Raw genomic sequence first — 6,477 nt, forward strand, 5'->3', positions numbered from 1 at the left:
CACTCACTGCAACATTACAGATGGCAGTGACCATTATATTTTTGATTGTGTATGTTTAGAAAAGGAAAGACAAGAAATTAAAATGATTTTGTCTGAGCGTGGTGTTGCATGGCCATGCAAACACAATGAATTAATAAATAATTATGAAACATTTTTATACTTTAATAACTTAGTAAGAAGATACAGTAAAATCACCACGATCTGTACTAGATAAACTTATATTGGCTTGTTACATTTATCTGGCATTACATTGTTAATCCATGTGTGTACAGAGAGAGATTGCTCTGCCTTTTCATATAAACTTAATAATATAATAACTTAATTAAGTGCAAGAATCTTTAATTTATTACTGCAATGACTGGTATAATAAGATGTGTTGCAATTGACACTTATACATTACAAGGACATCTTATCAATCTGTTTTATAGTATGTGACAATACTTTGACTGTTATAATGCCTGCTCGGAAGTATCCGCAGCCAACTAAATGTTACCTGAGTGTGTTGTGCTGCATCTCTGTCGAGGTTCTTTTGCCCGTACCGGACACTATATAAAGACACTTAAAAGGTGCTCTGCTGTCAATGTTGGAATCAACTCTTGACATGCCCAGCAGGAATCTACCTAATAGACCTCAACAGACCACAGCGCTGCAACTCTTCACTACATAACCACCAGCATTATTTTTGTTTCTATTAACTTTTTTTTTTTTTTTGTTTGCCCTCGTAATACTACGTAAACCATTATAATTGTCAGTTGTCTACTTTATTTTATTTTTCTTTGCTCAACATAAACAGTATATTTGTATATGTATACTTATGTCAATAATTGTAAAATACGACTAACTGTCCGACTATTGTATTGTTATTACTACATTTATATATTTTTTATAAATAATTAAGCAGATTATGCTACTGCGGAATCTGCAATGTAACCTGTTACGAAATAAAAAGATTTGTGTGTGTGTGTGTGTGTGTATCTTCGTTTTATCTTTACTTCTTCATGAAGTAATCCTAATAATAACAACTTTTTCTTTGCTAGTAATATGCGTTGATGTCGAACCATTTTCTATTATTCGTCAGGGAACATGTGACTCGTCAACTTCACGCCACTTTCTCTCGTTCGTTCACGTCTGTGTGATCGTATAAACGAGAGCGAGAAACGTCATCACCTCTTCTCGCCACGTATTCTTGCTTGCTCGCGTCTGCATAGTCGCACCCTAACAATTCTAGTTGAACTAAGAATTTTATTGTAATATTTTTTTAATATTGTTTAAGTGTCCATTATCACGATAAAAAGTTAATATTATTTTGGATAATGGATATGAACTATAACCTAATAAATGATAATTTTCTGAAATCTCAGGATTATGTTTCATTTTTAGAAAAAGAGGATAACTCTGGCATCATTTTATGAGCCTGACCAACCAGCAAAGACATCTATAAATTTTAATTTTGCATCACATACAGCCTGTAGAATGACAGAAGTGAAATTTTTTCTATTGAAATGTACAACCTTTTCATTTTTGAGGGCTGTAAAGGAATATGAGTTCCATCAATAGAGCCTAAAACTCCAGGAGAACTGTTGCACCATCTCAGTTCATTGAATTCTTTAACAGTTTTTTTCAATTTCTTCTCCTGTAAACCACTGGATAACTCTCTCTGCCTTTTGCATTATATCCTATTCATACTGTATATTTTAAGCCAGCTTAAGGAATGAAATATGAACAGAAATGACTTAATGTTAAACTGGTTTAACTACCAACAACTGGCTCAGCTTAAATCTCTTTCTCAAAGAAGCTTAAGTCGCTTCAAGCTTTCCTCGAAATCCGCCACAAATTCAAAAATAATGGCAGAAGCAGATGCACAAACATTCAAACAAAGCGAGAAAAAATGTTCAGAAAATTCGGAGGAGGAGGAGATAGCAATTTTAATTGAAATATGGTGGGAAAAGATCGACGATTTACGTCAAGCGAAACAAAATAAAACTATATATGAGGCAATGGTGGCAGAAATTTGTCTTCGGAGGTCAACGTCCAGAGGCAGAACGTGGTCCAAAGTAATGACAAAAATTAAAAGTTGAGCTGCCAAATACAGGTAAGTTAAAATTGTGAAAATACGTGATCGTTAAATTAATTATCGTTTAACATTTAAATAAAAAATTCTTTTAAGTTATATTTCGAACGTTGATAGTAAATGACGAAAATTATATTTCTTGTTACTCGTACAATAATCGTAACTGATGTAAACATCAAATTAATAACTGTTATTAAATTTTAAAAAAATTAATCCTTCCTACTTGAAATAATGAAATTTTCTTTTTATTTTAACCAGAGAAGAAGTAATGAAGATTGGGCATTCGGGAGGCAGCTCATCAATATTTCCCTGTTTGCAGGGGAATATTGAGGGAAATATTGATACCAATATTGCAGGGAGGCAACCCTGCAATATTCCCAGGTAGTCAATTCAATTATAGAACATTAGCCAGCCCAGAATGTATCATCAATGGAAGAAAGTTGTAGCAGTATGATGATACAATGTTTATCATCACTTGAATTGGATACAGGTAAACTATCATTAGATGTATCCTATTAGCCTATATCAAGGTGTATTACTTAACCATCAAAAATATTTATTATTATAACTTAACTTCTCATAATACTTTGTCACTTTTAAATATAACACAACATTCTGGAATTTATCATCAAAATTGTACATGTGTACCTTTATTACCATTTGGCATCTATAACTGCAAGAACTATGGAATACCAGTTAAATTCAAAAGCTGTCAGAATACATTTGTCTGGATAAACATTGTAAAATATTTAAGCATGTTCACAAACTCCATTTTACATATATTTTTGTGTAATTATGCATTTAAGTTCTGGTGATTTTTCTTATGGTTGTTACTAAACATGTAATCATTATTTACTCTAATAAATTAATGTTTTCATATAATTTACATCCTTTATTGTATGTATTTAAATAAAATAAGTATATATTGTTAAATAATTGTGCTTGTATCTTTTAGAGAAAGATGCAACTTCCAATGAATTAATAGATGATGTACCAGCACCAGAACCACCTGAACCTGAAATAAGGGTGACAAGGTCGTCGAAGAAAAAGAAACGGCCATTAGAATGACAAATAAATGAATTAATTAATAGGGAGGTGGTGGCTGACAATCAAACATTACTTCTAGACAGCAAGCAGAAGTACCTGGTTTACGTTTTAACTGCAAGAAAAAATCGTTGCAGCTGATGTTCACATCGTCATGTGACTCAATGAATGTCGCGCATTGACTCACGGGAAATTTGTCGAAAAAATGGCAAACGAATTTGACAACGAATTTCCTGAGCGAAGGTAAATAAACAAATTAAGCTATTTTAAAGTGTTTATAGGATGTTTAGTAACACTAAATGATTATTTTTAATTAGCATGGTGTCGCCTACCGTACGATCGGACGATAGAACTACCTCATACTTTTGTCGAGAGAAGTAGTGACTTATGTAAATTCGAAAGCAGCTCGAAAAATTAATTTTTAGACAATTTACAAACACATTATGCTGATGATGGTAGAAGATACCGTTGAAGAACAAATCTACCTTAAGGTAAGCTATTATGAAGGCAAATATATGTAAATTCTACATCACTTGCTAAAAAATTGAAAATTTAATTTGTAAATTTAATTTTTGTTCTATTTTTTAATGTTCTTTTTAACTGATGAAGATCGCTAAAGACAATCGAAAACGTTTTTACGATATTACATTATTTGCTGGAATATGTAAAAAGGTGATAATTTTGATTAAAAAATTGAATAATTAAATAATTTATGAATGAAATTTGTCTGTTTCTTTACAATATTATTCACAACTTCTTAAATAATCATTATTTCAACAAAATAAATCATAATTTTAACCCCACAAAACAAAATAATGAAGACGTTTAAGTTGATCGTCTACTCACCTTGCTACACGTAGCAAACGCCATTATCGACAACCTAGAATTGCCGGATGGCGGCGCTCAAACATTCACTACACGTTTTGGGCTGGATACGATGGCCGCAACCTCTCTAATAAGTGAAATTAAACAAAATAATGCTGTTTCAGAGGAATTGGAAAGAAAATCCATAAAAATTGCAGAGGAAGGACTGCAACTACAGAGAGAAATAGATTTTTGTTGTGTATTTGTCTCTTTAATCCGATTTTCAGTTCAGTAGACTATCATATACAGCATTCAGGTTATGAACTTCTTTTATTGGTTTGTGATATGCATTTCGGACTCAATTGTAATTTAAGTCCCTGTTCAGTACAAACTCAGATTCAGTTTTCTAAAAACCTCGGTGTATAATTGGTAACGTTGGAAAAGATAAAAAATACAGCCATTTAAAAAACACTTCAACTACATATTCACATTAATACGTTGCACACTTTACAAATGTTCATAAAAACCTAGAATTGCATAAGGAACTGTTATCTGTAATAAACATGTCTAATTAATTTAAAATAAAAATCATTTTTATTGTATATGATCATTTATTTTCCTCAATTGAAAATACATCTTAAATGATTGTGGGAGGACTGCTTATAAAGTTTATTTTCCTGACTTTATANCTGTAATAAGTTATTAAAAAAAGACAATATCAGTTTGGCACCATCTTTGACCAACAAAATATCTCATAGTATCCATTATGACATTAATAAACAACATAACAACAAACTAAAGGTCCTTAAAACTATGGGAACTGTTTACAAACTTGAATTTCAACTATCAAAATCCGAAAACTTATATTGGTGAAACAGGCCGGTCACTAGAAACAAGAATTAAAGAACATATGGCTGCCATCCGCCTAAAACATAACACTTTCCCCTGGTACTACCACACAATAGACTATAATTGCCAAACTAATAAAAACAATATAAAAGTGTTACATTTAGAAAAAGACCCATATAAAAGAAAATTTAAAGAACACACAGAAATCAAAAAACACCCTAAAGATAACTTAATTAATGTTTCAGAAGGCATGTCCATAGACCCCCAATGGTACAAACTCATAGAGAACACCTCCATAACTGTTCCTCTTCCTCCTCTCTCGTCGCCCTCGTCTCATCTTTCTTCTCACAGGTTTCTCTCCCTGTCCGCGCCTCAAACCGTTGGAACGGAGGCGGGATCTCTTCTGCGACCATCTGAGATCCAATCGACGTCGTTGCCCTCCTCCGGCTGCCTGGCGCTCGGGTTGCCGGCCGGCCAATAGGCAAGGTCGGGCCCTGCTTCTGTCGGGAGGTTGGAACGGACAAACCACCGACGCCGATCATCCCGATTGCCTGAGGAACTTCTACCGGAAGCTGCGAGAGGACGGATATCGTCCCGACGACGTCCGAATCTTCTTCGCCAACGGAGCCAACGACGCCTCTGGTGAGACTCCTTTCTCTTTCTTCCGCTTCCGGTGGGCAACCGTCGACTAAATGCTTTTGATTTCAGGCGAGATGGCTCCCGTCTATCCCTCAAGCCTTAAGTCCGATTTCCGCTTCCTGCTGAAGAGGACTTGCAAGAGCGTTTGTCTGGACACATTGCTGGTTTACCTGAACAGCCCGGCAACCCGCAACAGATCCAGTCTTCTGTGGGATGCCGACGGCGACGGAAAGGTGGACCCAGATGAGGAATACTCGGCGGCGGAGTTGTCGTCGGACTTGGAAAACTGTCACGCTGATAATGTCCTTTAGCCTTTCGCTGTTTCCGGAGGGGATGGACACCATATCTTCGTTTCACCGTATCTCTTCTTTCACTGCTGGGCAAAGTTCTAGAACAACTAATTGCCAATAGATTAAATTGACATGTAGAATACCATCAACTACTACATAATTCACAATTTGGATTCCGCAAACAACGTTCTGCCTCAGATGATATTTATCATGCTATCAGCAAAGTACAACTCTTGCTGAACAATAACAACAGATTTGTCTTGGCTGTTAGCCTTGACATTAGTAAAGCATTCGATAGTTGTTGGTGGCCATTAACTCTCTTACAATTACAACGTAAAAACTGCCCCTCAAATCTATACAAACTCCTTCACAATTACTTAACTGACCGGACAGCAATAATGCAGAACGAAAAATACATGGTTTCTAGAAAAATTGTTCGTGGGTGCCCACAAGGCTCAGTTCTAAGTCCACTACTCTGGATCATAACATTTGACTTGCTCCTTGAACAGGACTTTGGACATGACAGTATTACAGCATATGCTAATGATGTGCTTATACTCATTGGAGGTAATAGTAGAGCTGATTTAGAAAGAAAAGGCACTAAAATATTAAATAAAATACTTGACTGGGGGCATGAAAACAAACTCCAATTCAACTCTAACAAGACAAAAGGCATAATTTTTAACCTTCCTGGTCGCCCTAATCTTTATTTACATGTCCCCACTGTTAAAATGGGTGGAAAGTCAATAAGTATCAAAAAAACACTGACATATCTGGGAA

This window comes from Centruroides sculpturatus, unplaced genomic scaffold (assembly GCF_000671375.1).
Source record: "Centruroides sculpturatus isolate CEXI.00-Female unplaced genomic scaffold, Cexi_2.0 scaffold947, whole genome shotgun sequence".
NCBI lineage: Eukaryota > Metazoa > Arthropoda > Arachnida > Scorpiones > Buthidae > Centruroides > Centruroides sculpturatus.